The sequence below is a fragment of the Typopeltis vanoorti genome, chromosome 2, assembly GCF_054136105.1.
Source record: "Typopeltis vanoorti isolate ZY-2024b chromosome 2, IOZ_Tvanoo_1.0, whole genome shotgun sequence".
NCBI lineage: Eukaryota > Metazoa > Arthropoda > Arachnida > Uropygi > Thelyphonidae > Typopeltis > Typopeltis vanoorti.
In genome coordinates, this window is record NC_143550.1 from 7,654,676 (window position 1) to 7,670,192 (window position 15,517).

Consider the following 15,517-nt stretch of genomic DNA (forward strand, 5'->3'; position numbering starts at 1 on the left):
GGACACGCGCATATAAAATTGACCAAAACGAACAGCTTGGTGATGTGAATTTTTAAACCGCTCAGTAATGTTCAAGATTGTGTTCCAAGTACGTTTCTGAATTGCAACTTCGTACCTATTCTCTGAACTTTCAACGTACTTAAAGCCACCTTGCGGATAGGCCAACATATACAAAGAACCAAAAATTCACTAAGTCAGATATTTTATTTATTTATTTATATATTTTTTCCCGGTGAATTTCTCCTACTAAAGGATGTAAAGGCATCCCACTAAAGGCAGCCTGCTGTGGAGATCAAGAATGACACTTTTCTGCTATTCTACTTCAAGCTTTTGCTAAGGAGGTCGATAGTTTCACACTGGCCAAAGAAAATTAAAATAATCTACTGTCTAAAAGCATTCACAAACACCCGCATTGGCATTGGAGCCACTACTGATTGGTCAGAGAGATGAGATACTATTTGTCCACTCTGCCACTCAGAGTAGTATACACTGAGAGGCCAGTTACGAACAGAGTAAGCCACGTAACCAGCAGAGAAGATAGGGGTACTTGTACTTTCGGGCTGCACATAAAACACATAGGTGAATAATACTGTATATCGAAAGTCATGTGTGTGTGTGTGTGTGTGTGCGCGCGCGCATGGGTGTGCATGTGTACCAGTGAGATGGTGGAACGAGATTCTAAATATCAAATTTCAGTACATACTATAAAATAGAACAGTTTTTCGATTGTTTTCTCATCATTACCAAATTCCTGCTGTGTGTATTCTTATATGGTAGTTTATGTTATTACTAAATATACCGGCCACTAAATTAAAAACTTGGCAGAAATCAGTGGTTTCGGTATAGGCATGAGGCTGCCAGTACCGATCCTCTTCAGTTCCCTGCAAATAGTTCGGTAAGGTATGGGTTGGGAACAACCTTCATTAAATACTTCGGTCAACTGCTGCACAGAAGGTTCTGTTTGTCCGTACAAGCCCTCTCAGACAATCTCAAAGCAGCGATCTCGTTTCCGACAGACTTTCATAGGACCACAGTTACGTCTCTTTGCAAGCAAAGAGGTTGTTTTTCCACTTATTAAACAACCGCGATATTTCACCTTTTGAGAAACCAGTCAGCTTTGCCGTTTCTGAAATCGTGGCTCCTGCCAGACGGACATCCACAAGGCCTTTATCGAACTCATAAAGATCATTTGTTTTTCCGATTGTGATCATATTATTGAATCACTGGCCTAGAACACGTGCTGTGGCACGTGACCAAGTATTTTGCATATACGCTGAGTAAGTGACGTTTACGTACATCTGCATAAAAGTTTCTAATTCATTGGCCGGTATGTGTACTTCCTATAATTTTTTTTTTTTTTTGTATAACATGGAATCATTATTTTGTAATTAAAATATTTCAATTTCCAACAAAGTGAGATTTGCTCAAAAATTTTAGCAATGCTGCAAATACTAAGCAACTTTAAATTTAGATGCTGTGATAATCGGCACTGAGCAGCATTGTAAACTGGTCTCTCCAGTTGTTCACATAAAACGGCACTGAAATCAGACCAAAAGCAGTTCTGTAGTCGTGAAACTTCTTGTTGATGTGCGACGTCGATGGATTGATCAAGAATTGGGTACGCATTGCTACAAATGCGCTCTAGTGCCATAAGATTCACTGACTATGGTCCGTGAACGAACATAAAGTAATATACAATGCGTCGAATCCCCTTACGGAAGAACGGAGTATAAGCGAATGACCTCACTGATTTCTGTACATTGAATCTAAACAAGCTAATACTAAATCTCCAGTGTTTCTCTATTCATCTGCAGGAGCAGAAAAATGTTTCCAGGCGATGAATTTCGAGTTGCCTTGTTCCATGTACGCTCTCAGCCAGAGCGGTGGGACAGCATGAATTTATGCATACCCGTCATGCCTTGGGACAGCACTGCAAACTGCAGATAATATAATAGGATAGGAAATGCTTTCTTAGCATACGTCAGTTTCGCTGATGCTCGAAGAATATTGAACTCTACTGAATTAGTGCATTTCTGCACTCTGACTTGTGATTTAAGTAGTAAAAGTTGCAAGAACCTCGTCGGTATCGATGACTTTTCACTGGAAAGACCTAGGTTCGAATCCCGTCTAGCACGCGAAGAGCCTTCATCAGGACTTTTCAAGTGAAAGTGAGTTTATACGGAAGTGACAGAATTTTTAATTCCAGAAAGCAGGCAAAACGGACAGACGCCAATGAATCTAACACGAAAGAAAACATGAGATGAGGTGGTAAAAGTTGCTTCCACAAAGCAATGGACTTTGTGGAAGGCATAAATGTTCGGCAACCGGATCCAGAAACAAAGTAGTAACTTTTCCGTCCTTTGATTCTGCTTAGATGACGAAGTTTAATCAATTTATGCGTGAATTCGAGCTGGTTTGTTTGGAGTTATGGCCAAAGCAATTCAGGCTACGATGTCAGTTTGTTATGTTTGTGAACTGCGTGTGTTCTTCTGGCCTATTTGCTTTTGAATTGATTTTGCGAAATTTAAAACCGGAATTTCGGGGAGTTAGAAACCTTTCCACCTCAATATGAGACTGGCTACCTTACGTTCAGTTGAAATGTCATCGAAAGGCTCTTCGCATCCTGGATGGGATTCGATCCGAGGTTTCTCTAATCGAAGATACCAAATGACCTACGGAGGCCACTTTCTCTGGAGTGTTATCAGTCGGTAAATATTCATGCGCTTCGGTAGAATTAGAGCAGCCGTGAGGATCCATTGAAAACGTCCTTATAAATGAAACTTGGTCGCGAAAAAAAAATCCCAGAAACTGTTAGCTAGACTACACCAAATGATGGAGAGATAGAAGAATAATGTAAAGGGTTGACCTCTTTCCTTCCTAAGCTGTTTCTATCAAGCAAAGTTCAAGACATTCGAGAGCTATAGAGATTTGTGTCAGAAAGACACGCATTACGCAGTCATGTTGTTTGCAACGACCGCCACGGTCTGACACCACAGGATGTCGTCACCAATGCCCTGATTAAAATTAGGGGAAGCTTCTCCACTGTACAATATCACTATTTCCACCATGCTTAACTGATTTGACCGTGTATTCTACTAAATCACGTCCTAATTACAGCCGACCTACTCAAACATGAGCGTAGTATTTGAAGAAAGTATGTGATTCGTCACTTCACGCCACACCGTCCCGATATCGTCTGCTGCTCAGTGACAATGAACTCTGTACGAACAAATTGACCCCAGCGTGAGTTGTGTTGATGCTTTTCTTGTACAGAGCAGCTTCCGGTTCCGGTTTATGTTTATGTTTCGGTTTGGCTGTTTATTGTTTTCACTAGAGCCATACCTTATTTTAATGGCATGAGCTACAGTGGATAAATCTCTCTCTCTCTCTCTCTCTCTCTCTCTCTCTCTCTAAATGTGATGCTGTTTAATGAGATCATTAATTATTAGTAATGCCACTTGCGGTAATATCTCGCTAGTAGCTGGCTAACTCTAAATTACGTTCATTTCGCACTGTGTATAGATGCAGTCTTGTAGCATCCATGGTTCTCCCAATATTTTAAATCAGAAGTAGTTTGAACAACTACAAATCGTATATGAACTTGAAATTATTTTCTGTTGACTTTTTCGAGCAGTCGACGTGTAATTTCTTTATTTTTCAAATGTGGTTGCTGATTTTCACCTCACGATGTTATGTTCGTATCGCGAGCAGATTAATTTTTCTCACAATGATGTTCTTTTCGACTATAAATAAAATATGAAAAGAATTTGTCTGCAAGCATTCTCATTCCTGATAAGCAATTTCTTAACTTTAGTTTCCCAAAATTTAAACAACTACCGATATTTAAATTCATTTTCCGTTAAACAATTTTATTCACTCTGCAATTATCTCATATGCTATTCTATCAGCCAGACGGCTGGTGGAGGTAACTATATGCTATACTAGGGAGATGATTATGAGCATGTGGTTTCCCGCTGCCTTCCTTGCCGGAGTATATTTTTTATGACTGTAGCTGTGTGTGTTTACGGGACCGGTTTGCCTGTTTTGAGGGATGAAAAATCCGAGTTACCGGGAGAAAAAACCTCCATCTCCGTATGAGACCGGGTAACTCACCTTTAGTCGAAAGAGACCAGATAAAGGATCCTCACGTCACTAATGGGAATCAAACCCAGGTGTTTCCGACCAAGGGGCTTCGTCTATAGTGAGTGAGCTACGAAGAATCGCAATTATCTCAGCTTTCATAAAAACACATATACCTTATTCCTTTTAGATAAATTTCAAAATTCCCACCATCTTATCTATATATTCTGCGGGTGTCTCTTTATTAGCTAAATTCTATCATCAGTTTATTCTGTATTGTTTAAGTGTTGTAAAATTTCGCCAATTTTGAAAAAAAAAAAAGAAAAAATGTATTTAGGTAATTCTGTTTTTTTTTTTTTTATTATTTTTTTATTTTAAGTTCATGATGCGCGGTTTTAATTTAAACATGAAATTTTCCCCCATATTCTATATTTTTCTTAATAATATTTCACTCTGATGTACTCTATATCATTTATTTCGCCAAATTTAAGCACATTTTATAAACAGACAACTTTTAATTTTCAAGGATCAAACATCCGTTATTATGATTCTTTTTTCGATATTTATGCCTTAAGCAGTAGATGATTTTGATTAACAAGTTTACGTAACGACAATACTTTGCTTATTGGAAGCCTGAAGTGAGGGTCCTTGTTTGATCTCTGCAGTCCTGTAAGTTTTAACATATCTGATCTTTTAACCCCCAAAGGTATTAATTGCGTTACTGTATGGTGTTTTGAACATTACTTTTCACATTACTTTTACTCAGCTGCAATAATATTAGAAATATCGCCAGATAAATGAACTCCACCAGTAACCCACGAGTGATTACACATTCAGGCACCGGCTATGAATTGGTGGCAGATTTCCTAGAGCAATTTCAGACCTTTCAAACCTTTTAAAAAGTCGACCCCTTTTTTTGTGAAATAGCGAATTAGTTAAAATCTTGAAATAAACGCACTGCAATTAGTGAACTAGGACGTGAAGCAGGGTGTGATACTTTGAATACTTCTCTGAATCTGAAATTAGGCGAAAGAACATCAGCAATAGTTATCATGCGTCGGTGGAGTAACGAAAACTAACTCCTATTATTTCTTGAGGTCGAAATGAAAATCGTATGGAGAGAACACGTGAATCCATTGCGCTTGGCCTTAGCGATGAAATACACGAGTGACAGTCAAGAAAGTTGAAAAAACGTTGAAAGTTAATTTAATCAGTGAAAAATCCATTGGAATTCGTTGATTATCTTCATGAAATATTTCCGAATTTCTCAGAGTTGGATGCTCCGGAGTCACGAGAGGCTTTTCTGAAAGCTTATGGCAGTGCACATCTGTATTAAACTAGCCGCTAAGGGTGTATATTAAAAGTGGGCATAACTGCTTTCCACACAGTAATTTCAATGTCTTTCTATTATCCCATTCAGCTTAAAAAGTTTACAAATGAAATCTGAACTTTACTTCATTTTTATTATATATTTTTAACGAGTTTTACTGGAAATGCGTTTTGTTTGGAAGATAGCAACCTGGGAGTTGCTGCTATTGGGTCTGTTAGCCTTCCCACTTTCACAAATAGGTATCGAGCTCACTTGGTTTGTTCACTGTCCGCACTACCACAGAGTCCTCCGCTAATAAGTGTCTCTGTTATTGTTGTTGTTCTTGTTGTCAGTTGTTGATGCACTTCCAAATATTCCACAGTATTTCGAATAACACTCTTCAAAATGGAAACAGTGAGCAAGTGGATCCTCCAAGGGAAACAGATTGAAGTGTGAACACTTTCGAATGTTACATTTTGAATGTGAGAGATGCGAGCGTTCCCGCCAATTTTTAACTCCTCTTTGCCAATAAAAGTTACCTCACTGAATATTACCTCATTTTGTATTTTCTGTTACGAAATAAAGTTGCGTTTTATATTCACTACATGGCAGTTGTGTTTTGTTTCGGATGCAGTGACTACAGATAGCATGGTATTTAATAACAATGAAAAATGCACAGAGGCTGGGATGAGGGCACCGCTCGCCCAATCCACGCTACGGCGCTGGCAGTGACTCTACAGAACTGCAAATTTCTTATATTCTTTAAAAGTAATTTTAATTTTGTAACTGAAATCAATTTTTTTTGTTATTAGAGTAATTCGGTCCCATTAAAACATGATTAATTGCAAGCGCTTTAAATAATGACAAAATCGAATAAAATCAAGTGAATCCCATATACTAGAGCAGTGATGGCGAACCTTTTTATGTCCGCGTGCCAAAAGTTTACAAATCAAGTTGCTGACATGCCGGGCACGTCAGCAACTAATTAATACAACACTAATTAATTAATTAGCATTAATTAATACAAAATTAATTGCAGAATTTTATTAAGACAAGTTTAAAAATTAATATAGAATTTCGAAATAATGAACACATAATTTGACATACACATTGTCGTATGCAAATCAATATTAACCTATTATCAATTTATTAATTTATCAATATCAATATATCAATATATTAATGAGGTTTTTGCTGTTGTACATTAGATGCCAAATGCTTTATATCAGATTCATATTTTGTCACTTTTAGTAATACACATGCAGAACTAGATTCTTCAGTCATTCTATTTCTTAAACTGTCTTTTATAAAATTCATTTCAAAAGAATAATGACTCACAAAGGCATATGTAGATGAGAAAATTGATAATATAGCCATCGCTAGTTTTTTTTTAAACAACAAAAGGTTTCAGGAATGGCATTCCAGGTTTTCAATATTTCCTCTTCTGCATTCTTTTTAATTGCCCCCAATAATCGATCATTTTCCATTATTTCCACATCATTTCTCAAATCGACAAACTTTTGTTTCCATATAGAACTAGATTGAAAATTGATTAGTTGCATTTCTATATCTTCCAAATTCAGCCACTCGAAAATATCCAAATTGAGTTTATCTGCTAATGTTGTGTCTGGATGCAAAATAAATTTTGATGTCTCTGCAAACTGCCCGAACTGCGTAAATCTTGAAGAAGATTCGTTGATTTTCTACAATTATTCGCTGAATAACTGTAGAAAACTCTTTTGTCAGTTTAACTTGATCAGTTTTTTCATGGGATTTTAGATCTGCAAAGATTTTTTTTTTTGTATTTGGTAAATATCGGAAGGTATTGGAAATGACGTCACGATTAAAAATTGGTAATTTAGTTTCGAATGCTTTGATTAAATCAAACAACAATAATTGTCTTGTTAACACCTTGCAGTTTAACATTTAATTCATTTACATGTAAACACAAATCAGTAAAAAACATTAATTTCGAAAGCCATTCGACGTTCATTAATTGATTGCATTTTTCGATGATTTTCTCATTATGTAAAAAAAAAAGTCTGACTTCATCTAAACACTCAACAAATCTTTGAAGAACTTTCCCACGACTTAACCATCGGACGTTGTTGTACATACAGGGTGTTCGGGATAAATTTGACATATTTATAATTAATTATATTTTTCCGTAAGTTACATGTATTAACACACACTTCTCTTCATTTAAAAGTTTGGACCCTTCTTCATTCATATACAAGATGTCAGAAAGGATGGATAGCTGGAACCCACCTGAATCATGGAAGAGAATAACTTGTATCATGATGATTCGTGCCCGCCATCAAAATAAGGATATTACGACTGCTGCCCAATGCTCCCTGAATACAGTAAAAACAATCAGGCATGAACTAGAGACTTGCAATGGTGACTACGAGGATGTAGCAAGAAGAAAGATCCCTAGCAGACGATCTGATTGCGTTCGTACAGCAGAATTCCTCGCAAATCTGCAGGAACAGGTGTTGAAGAACCCTGGCATTGGAATTCGGGCTTTGTTCGTGGAGTTGCTAACTGTAGTCAAGCCCTGGATAACAAGGGTAGCCAATGGTAGGCCGTATGTATGGCAGCAGGATTCGGCCCCTTGCCACACCTCTGGGAAAAGTCAAAAATGGTTGTCTGAAAATTTCTACGACTTCACCAGTCCAAATGTTTGGCCTCCAAACTCCCCAGACCTTAACCCCATGGATTATTTTGTATGGGGCGCAGTTGAAAAAGACACCAATCGCACTTCCAGTAATACAAAAGCCCAGTTAATGGATAAAATTAAAACAGTTTTTGCGGCCCTTCCCAGGGAGACTGTAGCATCAGCTTGTTCGAGGTTCCGAAGCAGAATTGAAGCTGTGATCGATGCTAATGGTGGTTATTTTGAGTAAATCTTGTTGATAGTATTGTAATTAACTCTGCCTGTAATGTTTTTTTGTCAATTCATTAAATTTAATAGATACAAAGAAGATTTTCTTTTTCCTTACGAAACTGTCAAATTTATCCCGAACACCCTGTAAATAAACCATTGTACACCGAGTTTACCTCACTTTATAATTCTATAAATTTTCGTTTATTTAAAGCGCGTGCCGATATAAAATTGACCAATTTTGTTACAATGCTCATAATATCTCCCAGTGGCTTGAAACTAGCCTTTGCGCATCAAACCTGCTGATGTATAATACAATGAAAACCCAGAACTGAATGTCCAATACGTTTGGTAAATAAATTGACGAACCCATTTTCCTCTCCAGTCATACTGCGAGCACCATCAGTATTTACTGATACAATTTTGGAAGGATCTATATCTCTTTCAGCAAGTGCATTTACAACTGCGTTGCAAATATCTATTCCTTTTGTTGTTGTTGCTAACGATGTTAAACTTATCAATTCTTCTTTGATGTTATTCCCAACCGAATAACGAATAAAAATTGCTAAACCAGCTGATCCAGTTATGTCAGTACTCCCATCAAGACAAAGAGAAATTAAACCAGAAGATTTTATATCTGTTTTTTGCTGATGAGTTATATTTTTAGCCATTTCTATGATTCTATCTTTCACCGTGTTTCTAGCCAAAGGCATATCTTTTATTCTTTGAATAATGTTTCCCTTGTTTTCAAAATCTTCAAAGAGAACTGGTGCGCATTTTAACCATGCTTCTTTTATATATTCCCCATTACTAAAAGGTTTCCCGTGTGTTGCAATTACATTTGAGGCAAAAAAAAAAAAAAACTAGCAGCAGTTATATTTGAACGACTTCCGATAAATTTCATTAGGATTGTTGACTGGATATTCCTATTTTTAATTGCCCGAGCAATAAATTCTTTCTGTTCGTCCTTGCTTTTCTCATGGAGCGATTTATGGTTTGTCTCATAATGCCGTTTTACTGACAACGTTCTGTACACAACTGTCCCGGAACATAAAACGTATATTGCTTTATTATCTTTATTAATCATGCCATACTCTTCAGTCCACCAGCTTTGGAACTCTCTGCTGCTTGACTGTGATAATTTTCGTTTTTTATTTTCTCGAGCCTTGTTCGGTAGAACTGTAACAAAATAATTCACAACTTAAATCAAATGCATTTTTTATAGTTTCAAGAAATCGACATTTTATTATATGCCTAAATTAAATTATCTTTATAATTCCCATTTAGAGTAGCAAAAACAAAACAGTGCACACACGCAACAATAATGCACTTGCCGCTGCTTATTTCTGTCTACTGGCGGATGCGTAGTGCGAAATGCATAATGAACGCACGTACAATTAGAAAAGGGAAAAGTCAGGAAATCCTAAGGATCAGTCGTTCTCAATTCTTTTTCTATAGACTGTATTTTTATTTATTCTTACTGTATTAGAGGGCTCAGTCCAAACAAACTTACTCGTAAATACCATTCCCATTTTTTTAAAGTTCATACATTAAACAACATAAGTATTAATATTATATAAATTAAGTGGATATTAAATCCAACATTATTTTAAAGCCGACTACAGTAACTATGGAATTTTCGTGGGAAATTTGGCGATTCTATTCTCGTAAGATGTCTGGTCAAACTTCGCAAGAAACATCTATAGTTTCTGTAGTCGGCTTTGAAATAATGTTGGATTTAATATCCACTTAATTTATATAATTTTGTATCGCCGATGTGAAGCCTTTTGGCTATTTATTTTAATAAATAAGTATTAATAATTAATTATGGCATAATCATAAAGAGTATCAAAAAAAAAAAAAAATCAGCTAACGCCTTTTTATTCCCGTATATACGGGAGTAGGCGAGGCCATTTAGCCCTATCTAACTTTTTGGAGACTGAGTGGGCAGTTCAATCTCCACTGGTACCCAATCAGAGACAGATGGCCCAAGGCTATCACTAATTAAGCGGTACGCAGTGAAGAGAGACGGCTCAAATGTGCCGCCATCTCGTGGTCTCTAACCCTAACACAATATATTTTAATGTCTGAAATAATGTGGGTTCTACGGTCGATTTTCTTGAGTTTACAGGACGAAAAACCCGAGTTTCCGGGAGGAAAAACCTGCTTGCCCGTGCCAGAGATCGACTAACTCGGGAACCGGTCGAAAAAAGGCTTAGAAAAATTTCCTCTAGTCGCCGACTAGACTCGAAACCAAGACTTCCTTCGTGCGGCCTAGCGCGATGGTGTGCAAAACCACATCCACTGAGCTACACAGGCTCTCCTATAAAGAGTATTAATACCCTTAATGTAACGGTGTAGCATGTTGACAAATATAAAAGTACGCTAAAGTAGCTAATAAGCTTCATTTCGGCAATGAAAACATTACTTAAATTAAGGGGATATTAAATCCCACATAGTTTTAAAACCGAATCAGAGAGTTTCTTGCCGAATATAGTAAACTATAAAGTATCGGCGACACTAGCGTTAGCCAATGCAAGTGATCCTAGTACGTAGTACAATATCGGACGACTCGTTGCAACTCTTTGATGTTATTCCCAACCGAATAACGAATAAAAATTGCTAAACCAGCTGATCCAGTTATGTCAGTACTCCCATCAAGACAAAGAGAAATTAAACCAGAAGATTTTATATCTGTTTTTTGCTGATGAGTTATATTTTTAGCCATTTCTATGATTCTATCTTTCACCGTGTTTCTAGCAATGCAAGTGATCCTTGTACTACGTACTAGGATCACTTGCATTGGCTAACGCTAGTGTCGCCGATACTTTATAGTTTACTATATTCGGCAAGAAACTCTCTGATTCCTATCTTTGAGTTTCTTATTCGGTTTTAAAACTATGTGGGATTTAATATCCCCTTAATTTAAGTAATAAAAGTACGCATTTAAATTAGTTATCAATCAAAGAACTAATGCTACAATATTGTAGTTTCCTCAGGCCAACATCATTAAATTAACTTCCGGTAAGTTTTATTGACATATCCCATTCTGATCACCAAAAATTTATAATATTATTCAGTATTAAAATTGATTATTGCATTATTAAATTGATTTTAATGATGTTGGTTTGGAAAAAAAAAAAAAAAGGGTAGTGAGAGAAATATTTATGCATTGTAAGTTACCATAGACGTCAGCGGAGCAGGGAAACAGCAGAAGGGTGTCGATGTCGGCGAACGCTTACCATCGAATATAACTTGCCCTCGCATATAACTGGCATCTCTGATTTCACTTTATGAAAAAATACATTAAAAGGTTTTGCATATATACCTCCCATACAAAAAACATGCCCTCCCCAACAGCCATTATATACTGTAGATGCAAGGGAAAAAATAGTTTTATTGTATCCCTGAAGAGGCTTTTGCAGTCTGTGTAATATATTTCTCAACAAATAGTGCAATTAGAGACAGCTGGAATAAAAACGGCGCCTAACTAATGAATCACATGTACCCTCTCACAGAAACTACACAGTATAGGCAAGCAAAATCATATGTTGCACCGGAAACACAGTATCTAACTAAAACGATTGTCCATTTTCAATTAGATGAAATAAGTGTTTGTTTGATTGCATTTGAAATTCTCGATGTCATTATGACAGATCAGGGGCTAACTTGAAATAAAATTCTACCACGAATTGAAACATAAAATATAATGCTTGCGTGAGTTCCCCTGCCAGCTCAAACGCAAACAAGGCAATAAAAACCAATCATGGGTTGAAACTTTGTGTGAGTTGAGCCCGCCAGTAATGAGAAGTTCTGTGGGAACGATAAACGACAACTCGTCGTGAATGTCTTAAAACTAAGAGATATGTAGTGAATGTTGTTATGACAGTTTCAGGTGTTATGGAATTCGGTTGAAGAGAATTAGCATTTCAACTCAAAAATTGTCGGTTCCATTTGTCTTTGGATCGTGTGATCTTTTGTTAATACCACACACCAATAGAATTCATGTCTTCATAGCTGCTCCTCCTGTAAAACAAAATTTAACTTGTATGTATTGCAACAGTTAAAAAAAAAGGCTGAATAATTTATAAGCATATAAAAGGATAACATGGAAATCGTTGACGTGCCAGCAAATTTCTCGGGCGTGCCACCTCTGGCACGCGTCCCAGAGGTTCGCCACCACTCTACTAGAGGAAACGTCAAGAATACGGTTCCAGTATATTGAAAACAACTTTGTCTCGACTGGTGTTTACAAAATCATTTATCAAGAAATGATTCACATGGGTTACAAATAAACAAGTGTAGAACTCGTGACGGGAAAATATTTGATGTTAGCAGCCAAATGATGATGGTGGTGAAAAAATGTCATACAGTTGAATAGACATTGAACAAAGTCAGTTGTACACTGAAGTTCTGTAAATCCAGTAAAGTGATGATCCATTACTCATCTTTGGACTGATACTTTCCACAACATAACCCTTCATGTATAAACTTCTTCTCATTACAGAGCAGTTTCAGGAAAGCTAGTTTTGTCTTTTATTTTATGATTTTCCCAAAGCAATTAAGGATATGAGTCGAATTTTCTTGATAACTGGACGTGCACTAAGAAGAAACCGTAGCCCTTTTACAGAAGAGTGACTGATAAATATTATTTGCTGTCTACATGACACTTGAACCCAGGATTTTCTAGCCAAGGTTATGGTTATAATTCCGAATGTGTTATGGAGAGATCAAGGAACATAAGAGTAACCTCTTTCGATAGCCTGATCTGAATTCCATTGAACATTTATGGAATGATGAGGAATGAGCAGTCGGATGCATCCATCATCGCTTCTTCTAGAACACAGCTAAGAGAGGACGCCTTATCTCAATAGGTCGTTGCTCTAAATGTTGCGGTAAATGTTTTCATTATCTTTGAAATAGCTACACTCAATATTGTGATTGTTTTTGAAAAACTAAAATAGGCAGAACGAGGGGTAATAAGAAAATAATATCTCCTAATTTTTCTTTCTCTTTCGATTTAAGCGCGCAGAAAGCTTTACGCATTGAGCGGCTGGTAGTAGTCTCTGATTCCACATGTTGTGAGTGGCGCTTTTATCGATCAAGTAAGCACAGCAGAAGTAGCTAAAATGGATGCTGAGACTCACGAAGCAGAGATTGGCCATTGAATTCTGTACTGCGGATATGAGTCAGGTGGAAATTCATACTGTTCTGAAAAATGTTCATGGAACCGATGGTGATGTCATGTCCATAGTGATGAAACTGAAGTTAGAGACAGTCCTCGAATCGACAGGAACCACCACCATCCATTCTAAATAGTAGATGAAGACGTTGCCAAAATTGAATTTAAAAAAATATTAGTTGAGTTCGGACCACTAAAAACAATAAAAACGTCCTTCTTCTCCATGACAATACTCGACCTCACACCAGTTTACGCACAATGTATTCAGTTGCAGCATTTATCTCTCATGATCTCCCTCATCTGCAAGTAGTTAGGATCCGGCAATCTCTGACTACCACCTGTTTGACGCGTAGAAGGATGCACTCCGAGGATGCAATTCTATGGTCGAAGTAAACAAGCTGATCGTGAAAAACTCTGATGTCGGAGTAAAGACTATTAGGGTAGGCATATCAAGTCCTACTCAGCGATAGCAAAAATCCATACAGAGTAATGGCGGCTCTGTTAAAAGCAATAGAATACCCGCGAAAGACAGATGATTAATTCATGTAAAAAGCCATTGTTAAATAAATTATATTTTCTCATAAGAAAATATAGGAACCGTTACTTTCGCACTATCTCTCTTATATAATAGTTGCAATAATTAAAAATCTAATGAGCTCAAAATCAACAACGGTCTACGAATAGTTTTCTGCACGCGAAATTTGAAATTGAGCGAGGCACCAAGTAAGGATATCCAGAGTGCTTTTATTCTCAATACGTATATGTTTGTCTCTACCAAATCATGCAAAATAAATTTGAAGTAATTTAAAGATGTAAAGTAGTTTTAAATTCAAAGCGAGTATACAAAAATGTAAAAGCAAGTATAAATAGAAACTCTTTGTGTTTCCTGAATAAATTTGGGTGTTTCATAATATTTTTGAAAGGTGAATATGAAATTATTCTTATAAAAACATTTTTTGAGTAGGATTTAAGAAACATGCAAATATAGTTCACATTTACTTCAGCTCAAAACTTTCATTAATTTACAATTATTATTATTGATTAAACAGCTCTAAATTTAATTGAATTGCATGCCCAGACTTCACTAATTAAAGTGGCCAGGTAATCTATTGCCTTATGAACATATATTGCCTCCATATATTTTTTTTCTTGCAAAAAGAAAACTTGCAAAGAACGAAATTAAGAAAAGCAAACAAACAAAGCAAGCGTTCTTCCAAACTGAATTGCGAATGCGCAACGATTCTAGAAAACAATGGAGATGCATTCACTTTGGGGTAAGCAGCGTAATCGAAAAATATTCTCCGCTTACTTTGAACTTGAAAACTGAGGTAAAACGACATCAACACATTCTTTAAAGAGACAGAGATGCCGTTGTGCAGATAAAATAGCGAATGGATGGGTCTCGAACGTTAATTGAATGCAACAGGTTCTAAAAGAAGGATCGGAGTTCGTGTTCTTATGAGAAATTTCGGAACTCAAACGACAACTAATCATAAGCATCCTAAACTGTAATCAATGCGGAGTAACTCTAAGAATGATGCAACTTTTCAAAATACTCTCCACAGTTTCTTCTTCATATGCACTAGTCAGTTTTACTCATGTTTAAAAAAGACGATGTAAATAATTATCCACACTTTAGACCAATCTCTGTTTTACCATTTCTCTAAATAATCCTCGAATTTGTAATGAGAAAGGGGATCATTAATTTTCTAAAATCAACGAACCTCATCACTAATATTAACGAATAGTGATTTCCCATAAATCGAAACACTGAACGAGACTGCTTAAAATTTTCTGAATTCCTTTATAACAGTATTAAAGAAAAAAAACCCAGCTCATAAACGCTCAGAAGGAATTGATCCGTAGATGCAGTTGCAACAAACATCTCGAGCGAATACCAAGCTCATCAGAAATGTGTCACTCCAGGCTCAGATCTGAGATCCTTTTTATTTCTTATCTTTTTCTTATCGTTTCTATTTCTTACGTAAACGACCGATGTTCAATGGATCTGAAAGGAAACCTAATCAGCTATGCTGATGATACAGTTGTAGTGTTCTCTCGA